The 20,014-nt window shown below is 40.5% G+C and overlaps 1 long non-coding RNA gene across 1 annotated transcript in view; it reads left to right on the forward strand.

The window, feature by feature from the left end:
- Positions 1–410: 410 nt before the first annotated feature.
- The window catches only part of LOC103661815, a 214,824-nt gene continuing 195,220 nt past the window's right edge, over positions 411–20,014 (forward strand). Inside the window, exons 1-2 of the long non-coding RNA XR_005833881.1 lie at positions 411–1,227; positions 5,638–5,779. This is a non-coding gene — a long non-coding RNA (uncharacterized LOC103661815). The remainder of the gene's footprint in view (positions 1,228–5,637; positions 5,780–20,014) is intronic.

Genomic DNA, 20,014 nt, shown 5'->3' on the forward strand with positions numbered 1-20,014 from the left:
ATACATCGCTAAATAATGTGCATAATATAAAACCTGTTAACATTTTCTGGGCCCAGACTATGTGCTGGGCATGGTGCTACATTGTTTGCTATTCATTACCTCATTTAATCCTCCCAGCGATCAAATATCACAGGTACCACTATTAGCACCATTTTATGTATGAGGCAACTAAAGGTCATAGAGATACTCTGGACAGCCTTTTGCTGAAGCGTCTGGTGATGCAATATTCCTTTGAGAAAATGGAGCATTTTAAAGCCTCGTTGCATTTGCTTGCGCTGAGAATAAATGAGCCAGATTAAAAATTCTCCTAGTTTTTGAACATTAAAAAAACATGCAATCCTATTTAAAACAATTTTTTTCCCCCTCTTGAGCAGGGTGGTTTGGAGTTGTCTTCTTTGTGGTGTGTTTCTTGAAAAGTTCTATTGGGCTAATCTGGTTAATTCTGGATGCTTCCTTTTGCCTTGTCTTTCTGTGACTCTGTTCCTTTCTCAGGACAGCCACCATTAGCTTATGTCTACTGAAGGAACCAGTGGAGGGGGCGGGGGTGGGGGAGCAGGGTGTTGGGTCTCTGGGAAACTCATTTGCATACTTCTTGTTACAAAGGCCGACCACATCCTGGTTAAGACAATGTGCTGTCTGATAAACAGACTGCATCCCCCAGTGTCTGCCTGGAGCTCCGCCAGCCTGTGGTCCGCCTTTGTCACAAGGTGCTGTTTATTCTGCCTGGAAGTCCAAGGACAGGACAAACCAGCTAAATGAACCTTTTATTTCTCCCATTCTCTGGCAGAAATTCCTTGGGTCAAAAACATTTATTAATATTAGATTAAGGGGGAGACATCAGAATTCTCCAAAGAAGCTTCCCTAACTCTGTGGAAAACCTATAAAAGGTTTTTAACTTCTTCTCTAGCTATGAATTCTTTGGGGCTTGGGGAAATGCGAAAACTTGGAAAATACAGTGTGAGGGCAATATAAAGATCAAGGTTTGCCAAGATTTTGTGTTGATAAATATTTATTTCCACATCTGTTTTCTATGTGTTCCCTTTCTCTTTTCCTCCTCGCTTCCAACCCAACACACGGACAAAAGGAAGTGGAGGCTTAAACAATTAACTGGTGACTGCAGGACATGTTTAGGAATCTGGATAATTGACTTCTAATTTCTCCATTCTTTCTACAGTTTAGTAAATTAAAAAACATTTTTGTGATGCAGTCTCATGTATGGCAGTTAAGGTAAGAAATCTCTCTGGGCTGGTTTTTTTTTTAACTGCTTTTTCTTAACTGCCGTCAAAACAATTCAACATTTCCTGCTCTGCTGAAAGTATTTTCGAATGTAGATGCGGTACCTATTTTAAGGTATATTTTAACCACCACTTTTATTGGTGACTATGATCACTGAAAGGAAGGCACTCGGCTGTACGGGAGTTGTTTTAATAGTTTTAATCAATAATTCCTGTAAACAGACTTTGTCTTGAGGGAATAGAGTATACAGCGATTTCCTTTCTGCATTTCCAGAGACCTCTTAAATAGATTACAGCCACTCATCTGTAGCTAATCCCACCCGTGTAGTGAAGGCTTCCTCCTGGACGCATTCGTGGAGGATCGTGCTAGAGATGATGTGACGGGACAGTTTGAGAACGCTGCCAGTCGGCATTTTGAAGGATTACTAACATTTCCAATAAGACCTCTGAAGAGATTTCTGGCAGCCGAGGAACAATAATATGATAGAGATTGATTATTTTGAGGTTTTGAAGCTAAATACTAGCACATGGTGACTATTGAGGCTTACTGTGAAAATGAGAATTAGACCTCTGTGGAAAACCTTGTGAAGCATACAGTGAGGGAGAGAAGTTATCTGAGCAGTATCAGCTTTCCTAGATTAGGAAAGATCCCGAACTTTTAGTGAATATATTTTCCTTTTTCTTCCTTCCCTCCCTCCCTCCCTTCCTTCCTTCATCTCCCTTTCTTTCTTTCTTTCTTTCTTTCTTTCTTTCTTTCTTTCTTTCTTTCTTTCTTTCTTTCTCTTTCTTTCTTTCTCTTTCTTTCTTTCTTTTTCTTTTCTTTCTTTCTTTCTTTCTTTCTTTCTTTCTTTCTTTCTTCCTTTTCTTTCTTTCTTTCTCTTTCCTTTTCTTTCTTTCTTCCTTCCTTCCTTCCTTCTTTTCTTTTCTTTTCTTTTCTTTTCTTTTCTTTTCTTTTCTTTTCTTTTCTTTTCATCACACCAGTCCTGAAGATTCAACGTCAGCAGCAATTAAGAGCCTACCAAGGAGGGGGAGCTGACTTCTGTTCCAAAGAGCCAGTTGTAGAAAGAGCAGCCTCGATAAAGGGGGGCTGTGATAGCATTGTGAGGTGTTGAATGAACATGCTTTCCTCTTTATTGGCCGTGTGGCTTTGGGCAAGTCACTTAACCTATCTGAGCCTTAGTTTCCTCACCAAGGTAATAATACCCACCTTGCTGTATTTTGTTGTAAGCATTAGATGTTGATAGCCTAACAATAATGTCTGACAAAATAGCCCTCAGCCAATAATATGTTTCCCTTCCTGTCTCACTCCCAAGTTCTCCTGCCTTATTTTGCACTTGATGTGTTAATAGGCACTTGAGATTGGGTGTGCCACTCTACTTCTTGGAGCCTCATTTCTGAAATGAAGAGTCAATGTTTCTAGGTTCCTCCTGGTTCTGAAATAGTATAGTATCATGAAGTATGGAAGGAAGTGGTTGTACTCAACCATCAGGAATGTTAATCAACAAAGCCATGGTTTTTGTATGCTAAGATGTGCAACGGTAAGATGGTGTGATGACAGTGCCTCCTTTGACCTGTTCAGAAGCATTTCTACATTGAATTGCACACAGTCTTGGAGTTTGGCCATTTTCATGCTCTTAACGATGTTTCTGGTTTTGTTTTGCTCTGGAAGACCTTTATCATCATGGGGGCTAAAGAGATTCCTGAGGGCAAGAAATAGGTTTTTTTTTTTTTTTAAAAGATTTTATTTATTTATTTGACAGAGATACAGACAGCTAGCGAGAGAGGGAACACAAGCAGGGGGAGTGGGAGAGGAAGAAGCAGGCTCATAGCGAAGGAGCCTGATGTGGGGCTAGATCCCAGAACGCTGGGATCACGCCTTGAGCCGAAGGCAGACGCTTAACCGCTGTGCCACCCAGGCGCCCCAAGAAATAGGTTTTTTAATCTCTTTAATCCTGGTGTCCAACAGACTGTCCGGCAGATGGTAGGTTCTCAGTCAGCATGTGGAATGAATAAATCCAGTGGATATCATTTATTGACCGTCTACTCAAGCTAGGGGCCCTGTTTGAGCTTTATTGACATTGTTGTATTTATTATGATATAAATCTAGTACAAATCAAGTAGCAATTTTCCTCGTATACTTTGGAAAAGTAGATGTAAAAGGTTGTCCACTACTGAAACTTATTCACTGTGCTTCTCCAGCCCTCTACTTCTCTGTATCCTCTGCCCCAGGTGCCTTTGATGAAATGTGTCACACCATGCTCTGTGATCTGATATGTAAAAGGACTATAGGCATTACAAAAAGTAAATACAAGGACTAGAGGCATTTAGAATGCAGGTGTCTCGGGGCGCCTGGGTGGCACAGCGGTTAAGCATCTGTCTTCGGCTCAGGGCGTGATCCCGGCGTCATGGGATTGAGCCCCACATCAGGCTCCTCCACTATGAGCCTGCTTCTTCCTCTTCCACTCCCCCTGCTTGTGTTCCCTCTCTTGCTGGCTGTATCTCTCTCTGTCAAATAAATAAATAAAATCTTTAAAAAAAAAAAAAAGAATGCAGGTGTCTTATTGGTTATCCAGTCCTACAACCTGATCTCCTCCACAAAGGGTTTTGCCTCCAGCTGGAGCTCAGCTGGTCTTATAGGAGCCTATGTGCTTCGTGTTCTTGGCTTCCTCCAGGAGTCACAGCTGTCTCTGGATTATCTAAGGGAGATCATCCAGCATGGCTTATGGTTATTACCTGGCTCCCTGCCTCTTGGAGGTTTGACTGTTCATTGCCATCTCTACCAGAGGGTAGGGAGAGGGAAAGCAAAAAAAAAAAAAAAAAAAAAAAAAAGTTGGAACTCAAACCAGTGCATTTCACTCCTTGGTTACAGTTCTGGTAAATTACTGGACCAGAAGTGAAGGAAATTGAAGTTGTAGGGTTTCCATCGCCATTTGGCCCGTTTCCCAAAGGTTTTGCTGGCCAGTGTGTTTGAGGATAGGAAGTGGCTAGGGTGTAGTTTCAGACCTGAACATTGACTCTCTCATCAGAAAAGATGGGATAAAGCCTATAGGTCATTCCTGTGTTTGAAGAAGTGGTCGACCAGACTTACACATATGATTATTGCTGGGACACCACGTGTGGGGTTTGTCTGCCAACAGTGTGGCTGTATAAGGTAGAAGGTGGCACGGTGGTTATGTGTGGTTGTTTTCATCCCAAGTTCTTTGGCATTCAGGGCATGGGACAGAAGTATATAGTTTTGGTTTGGCATTCTGTGACTATCCAGCTGGGTTATTTTCTTTCCTCCTCTTTTATGGGGTAGTTAAAATTTCGATTTTCTTTTTACCACAGAATCTAATTTACTTGTGGCATTTTAAAAATTATTTTTTGTATATGTGCCCCGAGCTTTTTAGGTTATTGGTAAACTTTAAAAAATACCACAGTGCTTGTAAACGTATATAATTTAAGAACCAGTCATGACCGAAGCCTATGATATCCTTTGGAAAATTCTTACTTGGAAGCAATTCTAATTAACAAGTTATTTTCTGGTTTCCTTCTTGCATGCTTTATTAATAATAATGCCATTAGTGGGACAGAATCTTTTTTCCCACTAGGATTTAATTTTTCCCTATTCCTTTTCTTAGTTATTATAGAATAATCAATTTTATTGTACTTACCTTTTATGAAAAACATGTTACACCTGTGATAACAAACAACGAACATGACAGAGATGAGAACAGTTGGATTCTTGAAAGTCAGAGATGTTCTTTGCAGATGTTCTTTTAAAATAAGCTCAATGAAGATGAACTACAGGGAAACCTCATTAAACCACAATAGGTTTATTCCAAAGAATCTCACAATTTAAAGAACATGTTCTTCCCCTGGTTATTAGGTATCTAATAAACACAAGGATATTGGATAACTTGCTTGGCTATTCAGAACTATTTTGTTTTTCCTGTCATTTGAATTCCAGGTTAGGACAGGTTGATTCCTTTAGGTAGTGAAGAGACTAACGTCTGGATGAAACACTGGTAGAATATCCCGCCCATTTCTAACTGAGTGTTGGGCCACAGTGAACAAGAGTGGTTAGGCGGTGACGTTTTGGTATCCAGAAGATATGGTGACCTGGTTCTTCCTTCTGGAACATGTCAAGGTCTAGTGAAGACAAGGTTCTTCTGCTTAGGAAAGATGAGATTCGTAGCTCAGTTCTACTTTGTAAGATGCACATGATGAACCTCTCGAGTAAATGTTCCAGAACCACTGATTGCCTTTTTCCACTTCTGGCATGGGGATGTATGTGAGGAATTTATTTAATTTATCTGGCATGGGAATTTATGTTAATCATATAATATTTATTTACCCAATTATTTGCCTCGATGTCAATTGATGGCTCAAAAATGAATTAAGCTTGTAATATTTCTTGCAGCTACTTTATGCCATCGCCCTGGAAACTGAGAACTTCTCAAGCCTTTAAGAAAGTTATATTTGATAGCACCAAGCAACACACAGCAGCAGCAGCAGCAGCATACTTTCTGAAATTCCTTCCTACAGTGATGAAGAATTTCAAAGTAAGTCTATTGTGTAGGTACCAAAATTAGTGTCTAAAATGTGTGTAGCAACTATGTATGATTTTATTATGGGAATTAGTGAAATGCACAGGAACCCAACATATTTACAATGTGTATTTGCTTAGTATTTGTTATGTAAACCTGGACTCATTCTTGAGCACATGGGCTTCAGTATCTGCCAGGATTGGTGTGTTTCTGCTATTAAAAGACTGTTTTCCCCAAGTACTGCTTCCTTGAAAAGAGACTTTGTTGGTGATTATATGGCTGTTTGATATCCTGTGATCACCGTTCTTTTAAATGCTTCTCTGCCCAAGTTTATGTGTATCCACATTGGGTAAGGAGGTAGCAATAACAGGTTATCATAAGTTACAACAGATGAGTATTTCCCACAGTTGAGTATTATTATCTTGGATGAATAGCTGAAAGGAGCTGTAGTACATCTAGCCTCTTCTCTTTGATCCTCATTCTGCTCATGATGGTTGATGTTTGTTATGAGATGTCTTCTAAACTGGGGAAAGGCTTAATGACCTTTCGTGGTTCTTAATTCAGCGCTTTCTATGTCACTAAGTGGTCAAGGAGCAACTTTACTGTGTTGTCTAAAATTTTTAATTCTTAGAGTACTGCTAATAATACTAAGTTAGTAGTAAGTGATTTTAGAAAAAAATACGTTGGGAAAAATGAGTATTTGCAGAGTATTTTTGCCAATTCAAGATTTATAAATCCACATTGCAGGTTCTCGGGGAGTATTAAACAACATTGCATAATAATATGCACCTCCATCTAGTTTGGAATGCTAATGGAAGAAACTGATATTTACTGAGTGCCTGCTATGAACTAGGTACCTTGCAAGGTCCTTGTATATACTAGCATGTTTGATCCCTTGGGGTGGTATTACTAACTCTATTTTAAAAGATGAAGTCACTGACATTTTTAAAGGTTAAACCAAATTTCCCAAGGTCATTTAAGTAGTAAGTGCAAGCTAATCTTTTAAGAAAATCCATGCCTTCCTGACTATATCACTAGTCTATTTTTCTAGAATTCCTGGGTCTTGGCTGCTAGTAAACTAGAATATTTGTAATATCTGTAGTATCAGATTTTGCAGCCCCATGGGCACAATTATAAAGCAGCATTCTACCGAACACAGATATGTACATACCCATTACCATCTGTCTGTCCTCCACCAATCAGTGAACCCCGTCCTAGAATTCTTCTCCCGTCTATTGCAAAGGCTAAAATGCTATTCAAGCCCTTAAACCTTATCACTGGAATGGTTTAATGGGTCCCTGTTGACTCTGGTCTACACTGAGAGATGTGGCTAAATTAATATGCTGAACCACCATTTTCATTAAGTCAGCTGACGTCTCCCAGTTGCCTGCAGATAAAACTCCTAAGCATGACACTCACAGATTTATATAAACTGTCCCCAGTCTGCCTTTTCTGAATCCTCTCCCACTACCCTTCTATCTGGACCTGGATCCAGTGTTGCTAAATGGTCTTCTTACACTTCCACCTGTGGGTAATGCTGTTTTTCCAGCCCTTTCATTCTTAACAAACTTGATCATTCTGAGCCCATGGCAGATCCTAGTTCCTTGAAAGCTGCCTCTATTAGGTCAAAAATGTTCTCTTTTCATAATGTTTGGCCACAACCACTTACTGCAAGGCATTATGAAAAGAGAACATGTTTGAGCACTGAGTCTTTTACTTACTGACTGTGTGAACTTAGGAGGTCACTTCATATGTAAGGCTCAGTTTCCTTAAACATAAAATGAGTATAGGTATAACAATCCCCATGTGACCTACCATGGATGAGCTTCTTTTCTTATGACTCAGTGCCTTTAGTTGTAAAATAGAGATAATAAGAGTGTAGAACATAACGTTTGTGAATTTCCTGTGTATTAATTAGGATGAGTTAGGTTATGTTGCAGAAATAGTCAACCCCAAATTGTTACTGCCTTAAAACCAGACAATTTTATTTCTTTCCCACACTACGTGTCCGTCGCAGGCTGGCAGAACTCTGTTTCACATTGTTCATATTCAAGGTTGCCAGAGCCTTCGCTGACTGGAATAATACAGGTCACTGTGGCAGGAAGAAGGAGATGTAGTGAATCCTTTGTTGGTTCTTACATTTATTTATTTATTTATTTATTTATTTGAGAGAGAGAGAGAGCCTGAGAAAGAGAGAGGGGGAGAGAGAGAGAGAGAGAGAGCGCGCATGGTGTGGGGGAGGGGCAGAGGGAGAGAGAGAGAGAGAGAGAGAGAGAGAGAGAGAATCTTAGACCAGGCTCCTCCGCCGAGTGCAGAGCCCAACGCAGGGCTCAATCCCACGACCCGGAGATCATGACTGAAGCTAAATCAACAGTTGGATGCTTAACCAACTGAGCCACCCAGGAGCCCCAATTGTGTGTTGGTTCTTAAACCTTCTATTTGGAAGTGATGCCCATCACTTTGTCTCATATTTCATTAGCTAAAGCAAATCACACGGCCACAGCTAACTTCAAAGGGGCAGGAAAGAGTAATCCTACCAAATGCTCAGAAGATTGTAGCCTAGAAACATCAGGGAAAAGGCATTAATGATGACCACACCATGCTTGTGTCATTGGACAATTTTCTTATGGTAGGGTATGTTTCAAGTTTTATCTGTCCTTCTATGGCCTAGGCTCTTTGGAGGCAGAGTGGGGATGTATTCTCTGCCTGCCTTTCCCCACAGCGATCAGCATAGATCCTCAGTAATGTTTTAGTGAATAGGTGATTAGAATACTATTCCAAGTGGCTTTTCCCCTGATGCCAGGGAGCAACATAGGTTTCAAGTCCCTGGATTTGCTTTGTACTAGGAAATTCTACTTAGGTAGAATTTACATAACACAAAACCAAGGTGAGGTCTCTGAAAAGACCTGCTGTCTTTTTCCCTGAGCCCTACGGGAATGTGAACTGTGAACTTAAGAAAAGTGCTCCTTTAAAGCTTCACCTTTCCTTTTCTAAAGGACCAGAGTCAAAAGCTGAGATTAATTTCTGATGAGTCTTACAAGATGTTAAATGGATCAGAAAGAGAAGAGTCTATCATATCAGACTTGGGCTTGCTCAGCTTCAGAAACGTATCTGAAGTCACCTTTCTAGATCTGCAGGAAGGGCTAGGAAAGATCTTTGGTGTTGAGAGATGAAATTTTCAGTTGAAAATCACCTGCTGGCTAGTCTGAAGTCATCATTTCTACATTTCTAATCATGTAAGACATTTTTATTTGTTATAGTAAAATCAGTAAATATAGATGGATAAAAAAGAAAAAAAACACCATAAAAGGGAAAATTACGCAAATGAAAAACATCTTATTTCTCATCTTGAATTAATGTCTTTTAAACAAAACACCATATACTCTTTCATTGCTGTAGTGAATGTTTCTTACAACACTGATCAATTAACATACTGTGTTATAGTTTCTGTCACTACACTGTAAATTTACAGACAGTAAATTTACATCATAAGCTTGGCCTGATGTTTTCAAAGAAATTCCTTTTTATTAAACAAATTTTAAACAATACATAACAACTGTCTTTCTCTGACTTAGAATTACAAATCCCAGATGCAAGCATGGCTTTCTAAAAGTCACGAAAACAATCTTTAAGTAAACAAAACGAAGTGGGTCACAAGTAAGCGGTTCCATGAGTCTATGGCTTGATGTGCAACAGGGATGAGAGAGGCATTACTAAAAATCAAGATGCTCTGGAAGAAATGGGTGAAGGGACTCTTCTGTACTGTGGGGCTCTTGACAGAGTGCCAAGGTTGGAAAGTGAGTCACTGCTGCTGCTGTCAGAGCCATTCCAGGAACCCACAAAACCGGAGTCCATGTTCCAGGCACCCACCACCTTTGACGCATTTGATCAGGAATGTCAAACAGTAAGTTGGAGGGCTGTCTGGCCATGGGGACAAGAAGGTGCCAGCGGGGGTACCCTCTGATCTGGACCCCATAACCCTTTTCTCCTCCTGGCCGCCCTCGGATGAGAATGTCAGTGGGTAAATTGTGTGATCTCTTCCAGGGACTGACTCAATTTGGACCTAGCCGTACTCTGGCAGCACCTCTTCCCTCCTACTGGCCAATGGGGAGAATGTATTGGCTTCAACTCCTCAGTTGATTTTTTCCCCCTTCCCCTCAGTTGATCTTTTTTTTTTTTTTAAGATTTTATTTATTCATTTGAGAGAAAGAGACAGAGAGCACACAAGCAGTGGGAGAGGCAGAGGGAGAAGCAGACTCCCTGCTGAGCTGGGAGCCAGACATGGGGCTCGATCCCAGGACCTGGAGATCATGACCGAACCGAAGGCAAATACTTAACCATCTGAGCCACCCAGGCGCCCCTCAGTTGATCTTCTAAAAAGACATAGCCATGGCTGGTTTGGGGGTATCTAGTCTCACCAAATGGATGTCACAACTTGAGACTGAATAAATCAACATAGAAATGGGATATTAGATGAAATTAAAATGTAAACTGGGGGTCCTGGCTAACATGAAAGGTTTATATCCATTTAATGCATTGTACGTTGGTGTCATTATTACTATATTATGATCTTCATTTTATAGGCAAAGAAATTGAGGCAAGCAGAGGTTGAGTCTTGCCCCAAATCACATGAAAATGACGCCTAGGTTTTCTTGTATCTCCATATTACATGTTGAATGATCTATATTTTCTTTCCTATAAATCCAAACAATACCATTCCCTGCCTTTCTCTCTTCTAGCCTTTCTCTCCTCCAAGCCCGCTATTTTCACCTCCAAACACTCGGTTTACCCACAGCACTCTGTGCTCTGAGTGTTAGCATCTGGCCCCCTTTGGTTTTGCCTTCTCCCTTCTCAGTCTCCCTTCCCTCCCTGTGCTTGAATTCTCTCTGTTTCTCAGCATAGTCTCCGTTCCTGCTCCTCTGTGAAGCCTTCCCTGGGCTGTCCAGGCCGCAAAGATCTCTGTTATCTGAAAAGCTCCCTTGGCATTTGTTACCCATGGTACTTCTTTAGTGCTTACCGAGTCCCTGGTGGTGGTAGTTATCTTTGTGTGAGTTTCTGTGTTAAAACCCAATCTAGACTGTGAGTTCCTTCAAGGAGGGACAGCAAACTTCAGTGAGTACTGGTACTTTATCACGTACTTTATTACATACTGTTCCTCCAGAAGAAATACCGTAGCACCCTATTTTGTAACCTCTCAACGGAATGACCATGTGATTAACATCATTATTCTTATCGACATAGTCCACGCGGGAAGCAATTAGACGAGATGCTAAATTGGGAATTGAAGCTTGGGAAACATTTATCCTCACTTAATTTTATTTAGTATTTCTTCAATAACTGAAAAGGATTTATAGATTTAATGACATTCACCAAGCTTTATAACTCCTGTACTCTTTATTTTGTGCCATGTACTAAAGCGTCAGTAAATTGAAATCACAGGCCAGAAAACCAACCAAAATACACTGTTCTATTCCTTGAAGACAGGCTTCTCCCCTGGAGTTGAGCTCCTATCGAATGCTAACACTATGTCCATTTCATCAAAGCCTTCTTCAATCCTTTTTTAGAGTCAAAATAAAGATCTGGATAACACCCAACTATCTGCAACTTAATCCTGTTGGTTTCAAAAACCTTGGCACAAAAGGAAAATAAGGCTGAGTAACTTTAAGGCACATGCATTCTGGGTATGTTTTCTCCGAAGATACAGGGTGCTAGGTCTTAAAGGACTTATGCCTGAAGTTTGTAACTTGGATAATAAAGGATGTTTTGTGTTTCAACAGCATCCGATGTTTAAGGATTAGTCTATCTCTAAATCCATCTGTGGGAGACCCAGATGTGGTATATAGAGATGATTTGACTGACTTTATGGTAGAGGCTGGAATTTTGCCTTAAATGCGACTCTTCAGAGACTAGAATCTTGAGTTTGGCAGCATACATTGATAAAAAGAAATGAATCATTTCTAAATCTCCATTTCCCTTCTGTCTGTGAAGACAGTCTCAATATTAGAGAATTGCCAAGCAGGCGCATGCTTACAAGAGGCTGTGAGGATTTGAACGATCTGGTGCGGGGCAGCAGACGGTAGGAACAGAGCCCGAAGAGACAGGACACATAGAAGACATTTTTCTGAAGAATACGGAGTTAATTTTTTTTGGCTTTCTTTCTTCCAACGTAGCGGTTCGCAGGCTCATCATAATCCCAGCAGTTTACGTTTACATAATGCTTTACCACTTGCTTTCACAGATTTCGTTCCCACTTGATCAGAGGGTGCCTGCTTTGTGCAGAGTACCTAATCGCGAAATAAATTATTTACCATATGAGGACATAACAGCTCTTTTGGATAAAAAGTGCATCACATACTTCTGAGCACTGATTTCAAGAATCACGTTGAAAGAACTACTGATGGGGCTCTGAATTAGAGGTCTGAACTTAATCCCTTTTGATTCATCCTTGGTTTTATTTTTTCCGGAGGTTCCAAATCATGTTTGTAAATGCTTGAGGGCCCATTTCCTCTTATAAAAAGGAAAACATTGAGGTGCAAGTCAGGAACTTAGGAAGCTTCTGCCACTCTTCTCAGTATATCGGGAAAACCAGTTTTCTGAAATTAAAATGGCAGTCGGTTTTGTGAGGCAATAATAATGATGATGGTAATGATGATAATAAAATGTAGGGGTTCTAATTCAGGACAGCAGGAGAGAGGAGATTATAGTCCATTAAAACAAAGTCCTTTGATGTCTGCTGTGAGGAGGGATCCCAGAAATGGTTATTATTCACTTTTAAAATGAGTTATTGCTTGAGTGTCCCTGATTTATTTTTTTATTTAGAGGTTGTTTATAAAGGTTATTGCCATTAAACCAGTTGCTTCCTGCGTAATCAGATCCCAAACATACCAGGAGAAAACAAAAGACAATTGCATGTAACTGAAATTATTTTTTGAGCTCCTGAGAAGAGAAAGGAAAAAGTAGAATAAACGTTGTTTACCGGTTGCCAGAGATCAACTCCCATCAACAATTTTGCTTTTTTAAATTAAAAATGAAATTACTAGGGGAAGGTCTTTTTCTTTTTTTTTCCTCTTTAAAAAAAACAAAAGGGGGGAAACTGAAAGCAGGGGCAGCTTTGCAGGGCTACTGGTGCCTGAGTAGAATTGCTAACTGGTTCCTCTCTCTTTGCTGGGCTGTCTGTATTCACTGTATCACAAGCTTGAAGCCAGACCTCATTTGACTGAGCCAAAAAATGGTCCTTTTGTTGCTGTTTTTTTCCCTAGTGTCATCTCTCATGGTTGCCCAGGCAACCAGTGTGTATCCTTTCAGCATAGGTTACTGGGCCCCAGGAAGGAAGTGCTCCAGTGCTGGCCTGCTATTTTTATAGAACCGTTACATAATACAATCTATTAAAGCTTCCTCTTGGTGTTTTATTGCACAAAGGGGAAATTAAGTTTGATGACTCCTAAATGTTGGATGGAGGATGTCAGGTGACTCGGATTGTTTGGCTCAGGCCACATAGCAACAATATTCCTATATGCAATTCAAGGAGAACCAATATACAGTCATGCCCTTGGCAGTGTTCGCCTGCCCGCGGATCACTGAGGAAACTGAGCTCTCAGCTGCTCAAGGGTGCAAGTTTTGTCCAACTGAACAAAACTCCCTCTCTGGTAGGATGACAGCGGACAATGAAACACTATTCACAGTTAAGGGCAAAGAGAATTTTAAAGGTGTAGCACATATGCTTTTAATAGGTGGGATGATCACTGGGAAAGAAAACTGGATCGAAAGGCAGGGGACCAGGATTCTCTTCCCAGGACTGCCACTGAAGCATTATACCCATGCTGTGCAGTCTGCTTTCGCACTGTGGGCTGGGTGGCCTCAGGGTAATTCTGCAGTGGTCTTGGAAGGGGAGCTTCCACAGAGGGAGGGCATCAGAGCTAAACGGCTTTTTAGTGGAGACCACTAGAGGCCACAGAGTCTTTTTGCCTTCGCCACACAACTCCAGGGCTTCTCTACCTGACACAGGAAGCAACAGGGAATGCAAGTTCTCTGCACCTTTGCTTCCCACCTTGCTTATCAGTGACAATTCACCACCAGTAGAGTGAAAGAAGGCGCAAGTGTACGATGGGATCAGAAGCTCTGTCCTGGAATGGTAATGAATCCCTTTCCCCTCAGGGGAGATGTATGGCCACAAGCAACCTGAGGTTGGGGTTCCCTGGACTGGAGAGGCTCTGAGTTGGCCACTCCTTCCTGTCCGTTCACAACTGCCCTCTGCCATTTTATTCATACCCATCACTTCAACTAAACCTTGAGAACCCTGACTTTAGAATCTGCCTGCTTTTCTTTGAGGCTTAGCTGTCCTGTATTCCCAGTGCCTGCCAGACATCTTTCTCTGCTTGTCTGACTTTATCTCCAGCTCGACATGTCCAACAGGAAACACATTCTTTTGTTTGCCCAACCCATGACCCTTGCTGACTCCCTGGTTTCCGTGAATAGCTGAATTCAGAGAATGCTAAACTTTGCTGATCATCTGGTCCAGACTTTCCATTTTGTAGATGAAGAAGATGAGGCTGAGGAGGTTAGGTGATCTGTTTGAGGTCACCCAGAGAATTGAGAACAGAGGGAAGACCTCTTTATGATGGACCCCACTCCATTCCATCGGGCTTGATGTCCCTAAGAATTTTGAGCCTTCTTCCCTCACTCAGTCTTATCAAACGTCCTTTCTTGATCTCATAATCTAGTCTTTCATGTTGCCACTCCTGCCATAATAATTGAGATCTTATTTGCATCAAAACTAGATTATTTTAGTTTCTGGATTGGTTGCTGCCTTCAACTTCCACCCTTTGAATCAATATTGCATTTTGCCTCTGAGATAATCTCACAACCTTATCATGTCACTTTATTATGCAAATGATTTTGATTGTTTCTGATATATTAAAGTTTGAATTTAACTCTCCATAATCTGGCTCTCCCACCCCCAGCTGGCCTTTCTAGCTTTATCATCCATTCCAATCAGTGCCCCTCTGTCTGACAAGGTTTACTTTACTTGCCATTCTTTCTTGGTAGATCAGAGATTCATGGACTGTTTTCCTTTTTTTAACGCTATTGCTTCAAATAGGATGATTTCTGATAAAAAAAACTCCCAGTCCTATTCTCTAGGGTTCCCAGAAAATAAAAAATGATATGGATAGGATGGTGAGGAATATTTCGTGCCAAACTTTAGTCACTCATTCAGAGCAGTTCATTGAGTATTTACATTACTCGCAAGCAGCCACGAGAAAGATACGGCCCCCGCTGTGTTGGAGTTTATTAAGTGCAGAAGGCAGGCATTACATAAAAATTACATAGCCATTAAATATATGATTACACAGAGAACTAATTTATCACAAATGTCTTAAGGGCTATGAAACATACGGGCATGAGAGCAAATAATGGTGGGGAGTGGGGGTGAGGGCGGCAGGAGGATGGGATTTAATCCGGACTGGGAATTCAGAGAAGAATTTCCTGAGGAAGTGACATTTACACCAAAACAAGAAAAACAAGATAGGGTTGGAGATGCAAAGGGAGTGGGTAAGGGAGGAGGAAAGGCCTATCTGGGCTGAGGGAACAGAGTGATGAAAGCCTCCAGGAAGCAGGGGGTCTGGAAGTTTGGCAGTAGCCGAGAAAAGGCTGTGATGTGGAGTCCCCGAGACTGGGGACAGGGCATGGGGAGCGAGTTCAAGTGTGTATACAACAAGTGAAAAAAAAAAAAAAAAAAGAGTTCCCCATGACAGCACCCCATCTCCTTGCAGGCTTTACAAGCTATAAGTGAGGTTCTTTTGATTTTAGGGGAACCCTTTCATCTGGTAAAATTCCTTCTCAGAGAAGTACACAAATAATTGTGTATCAAATATACTGTTTAGTTTCTTTGTTTTAAAGATGTAATGATTTAGCGGACTGGGGATTGGGTTTGAGCTTTCCTCAAACCACTGGCTTCTGCAGTAAAGTTAAATTTATTATGGTTTCTTATCCTAGGAATTTGACCTTATTTTCCCTGCGGGAAGAAGTGGTTTTTTTTTGTTTTTTTTTAATGTGTAAACTCAGTCTCAATAAATAGCTGGTTCACTCTGGAATATCAGGCTAAGGGAACTTCTAGTTGTTTAACTTATGTCCATTAAAATAAGAAAACATACTCCCTTAGATAAGATGGTGAAAACAGTCTTTTATTTCCATAAATTCAGTTGAGTAACAGAAGAAAAGTAAAAGATAGATGAAAGGTAGGGGTATAAAACTTGAAGATACAATTTAAAATTCTTTTTCTTAAAAACTTTGACCTAAAAAGAAACTATTCTATGTAGAAGGCGAAAATAATAGAGTTGGAATGATGTACGTGACTCTGTTCTATTAATGTAAACAGGAAGGATGGAGAACATTTTTATTTTTTCTTTCCCTTTGGCAAGCGCTCAGCCCAGCTTCCTATGGGTGGAAATGGTCAATAAATAGTAGGGTATCCAGTGGCCTCTTTCTAGGCCTCCTGGCTACTAGCATTGGCAAGAACATTACTCCCCTTTTCTTCTTATTTTTAGTGTTGATTTTTTTCTTTCTCAGGGCTGAGGGTAAGGCAGGGGCCTGTCATTATCAGGCAGTGAGGTGAACCACAGAGACTGGTTTCCCAAGAATCTGAACCCAACTGCCAACCTGGTAGGTCAGAGTCATCATCTTTACTACCGCGGGTGGTTTTCCTGTGAAAGTGAGACTTCCTTTAAATTAACACACACACACACACAAAGGAGTGGTGTGCACCCTCCCTGCTTCCCATCTGCTAACTTGAGAAAATCTACCTCTTGTTCTTATTCTCTTCTGCAAATAATTCCCTATGTGTTGAACTGCAAGTAAAGTGCTAAGTAATTTCTGAAATTGAGAAGTCATTACATATTTTCTTGTGTTTTATGGTGATTCACCAAATGCTTTTCTGTGACATTGACTAAAGGACAGGATTTCCTCTTCTATTAATGAGCAGGAAAGGAATCTATAGTTTTAAAAAGGCTTTGAAATTCCTGAAGAGAAATTGTTGCAATACTGGAGGTTTGGGCCAGACTAAGTTATTTGGGGGGCCAAAAGGAGAGAAACAAGGATAACAGTTTCCTGGTTGACGACAATGATGACATCCTACCTTAATACACTTTAGGTGTAATCAGTATACAGGGAGTTGCTGTAAAGAAACACCAAAACTATGGCACAGTTAAAATTCTTTGTTCTCATTAGGAACGAAGAACTTTGTCTTTGGGGGCACTTCTGTGTTTGAAGAAGATATTTTTTTCCTTGGACAAACTGAACAGAATCCACCCGTCCATTTCTTTTCAAATGAAAATGCAATGGTCTCTGACTAGCCTAAGAGTGATAAACATGTTTTCCCATCCAGGTATAAACAAGATCATTTTATATTTAGGGGATAACATATTATTATTATCTAGTGGCTGGGAGGATGTCATTTAATGGGGGTTTGGTGTTATGTTTTTTGTTTTTTTTTTTTAAGATTTTATTTATTTATTTGACAGAGAGACAGCCAGCGAGAGAGGGAACACAGCAGGGGGAGTGGGAGAGGAAGAAGCAGGCTCTTAGCAGAGGAGCCTGACGTGGGGCTTGATCCCAGAACGCTGGGATCACGCCCTGAGCCGAAGGCAGACGCTTAACGACTGCGCTACCCAGGTGCCCCTGGTGTTATGTTTTAAAACACCATTGTTGGGGCAGCTGGGTGGCTCGGTCAGTTAGGTGTCCGACTCTTGGTCTCAGCTTAGGTCATGATCTCAGGGTCCTGGGTTCAAGCCCTGCATCCTTCTCCATGCTCAGCTTGGAGTCTGTTTGGGATTCTCTCTCTCCCTCTGCCCCTCCCCATGCTCACACTGTCTCTTTCTCTCTAAAATAAATACGTTAATATTTAAAATAAAATAAAATAAAATAAAATAAAATATCGTTGTCATTCGAGTCCCTCATGCTTTAAAAATGCATGCTTTCTTGTTAGAGAAACTGTAAAGTTATACCACTGAATTCATATGGTGGTTTAGGGAGAAGGTGCTCATACTTGCTATCAGAACACTCAAGTTTTATTTCATTTGTGATTGTCTCACTCCTGAGAATATGGTAAGAATGACATTATATACTATCTTACCTGGCTACTTTTATTGCACGTTGCTAGTTAAGACAAATGAAAAAAAGAAAATGTTATAGAATTTTTGCTTTATTTTCTCTTGGTAACATAAATAGTTGCCCACGGTTGAAGACAAATTCCAAGACTAGCAACTAACTTTCCAAAGCCCTTTACACTTTTACAGACCCCTTTCAGTTTTACAAATACTATGATTATCAGTCCTTTCCGGCATTAACCAACTAAAATGATGCAAGAATTCTAACCACCTTTAATTCTGTTATTAAGAATAGGTCTAAAGCTGTAGAAGTTCAGACCTGGAAGGTACTTTAAAGATCTTGTCCAATTTCTTATTACACAGATAAAGAAATAGAGAGGTGGAGTGCCTCGGAGGTTGTTATGTGGTTGTTATGTAGTTGTTATGTGGTTGTTAGGTATGCCGGCTTGCAATCTGGCTGTCGTATTGAGACCTGTGTCGTACTATAGCGTCTGCCTGTGTACAATATCACAGAAGCCTAGCATTTGGCCAAACATTTTAGATACATAATGATTTTGAGAAAACATCAAGTTTAAATCCTTGTACTACCATAAACCTCTTGAAGCCTCATTTCTCTCATCTGTAAAAGGGCAATAACTGTAGTCTCTACCTTTTAGGATTATTATGGAGAATAAAGTAGATAATCTGTGTATGAGATGCCTGGGTGGCTTAGTTGGTTAAGCATCTGCCTTCAGCTCAGGTCATGATCCCAGTGTCCTGGGATGGAGTCCCGCATCGGGTTCCCTGCTTAGCGGGGAGTCTGCTTCTCCCTCTGCCTGCTGCTCCCCCTACTTGTGCTCTCTCTCTCTGATAAATAAAGAAATAAAATCTTGAAAGATAATCTGTGTAAAAATAGAGCCTATAGTATGTATTCTATAAGTGTTAGTTATAATTATTATTCTCGTTTTCATCAGTCATTTAAAGTATCTATAAGTGTTAGTTATAATTATTATTCTCGTTTTCATCAGTCATTTAAAGTATTTTTAAACTGTTGTGTTATAAATTCTAACTCTCAAAGCTCATAACGTATTAGAAATTCACCCCATTCATCTAATATGTTTATTAAATGTCTGCCATGTGCAAGACACTGTGCTGGGTCTTTTGAGAAACAGAAGTATGAATACAAAATCCCTGCCCTATAAGTTTCTGTGTGTGTGTGTGTGTGTGTGTGTGAGTGTGCGCGCGCGTGCGTGCATGTATGACAGAATGTAAGTAACATGAGGTGGGGATAAGAAATGGTAGAAATAAAGTTTGGTGATATGATAAATTATCTTGCTCAGTGTCTGTCTTTTTGGGTGCTGACACATCATTTGCTGTTTGTCCTTTATGAGTTTCTCTTGAAGCAACGTCACTGAATTTTTACAACTTCCAATGACTTCTTAAACTCTTGGTCTTCTCCTAGCGGTGGCTAATCCCACCACGTGCAGGAAGACCGTTAAGACTTGATTCCCCCTGCGCTCCGTCTGATCAGTCTTCGGTTGTTCACATGCACACAGGAACGAGATCTCCTAGTGGACATTAGCAATCATAATGTTTCTGTGAACATGCTTGCCTGAGGATAAGGGCAGATTTCTCTTACTGAAAACTTCTATCAGAATTTTTTCTTAAAGTTTCTGAACCACAAAGTTACCACGAGCAGAAATAGTCCTCCTCCTGTGGACCCCTAGTCACCCACCAGTATTTCCATCCGTTGTAGGGCTGTGATTACTCATTAGGTGAGGGCTCTCTTGTCTCATTTACTAGATCCTGGGCTCTCACCCTTGGCTCTTGGGTACTCACTGCTGCACTGTCATCTATTTCTTTTTCTTGCTGGTAAAACACCTGGGTCTCTTTTGTCTTTGGGAAAGTACCAAGGGGTCTTCACTCCTTTTTATTTATGATGTCATCCAATTAATAAAGAAAAAACGCATCTTTATCTTCCTCTCAAGAGTAAACTGATGAAATGTGTATATACTTTTTATAGCCATATTTCCTTACCATCCATTCTCTGTATCCCCAGCCCTTGCCATCTGCCATTTGCTAGAAATCATTTATACTATGGTCATCTTTTGTCTGTACTCAAAGTTTTTGTTTCGATTTTGACTCCAGAAATATCAATTATTTCTGGCCT

The sequence above is a fragment of the Ursus maritimus genome, unplaced genomic scaffold, assembly GCF_017311325.1.
Source record: "Ursus maritimus isolate PB19 unplaced genomic scaffold, ASM1731132v1 scaffold_11, whole genome shotgun sequence".
NCBI lineage: Eukaryota > Metazoa > Chordata > Mammalia > Carnivora > Ursidae > Ursus > Ursus maritimus.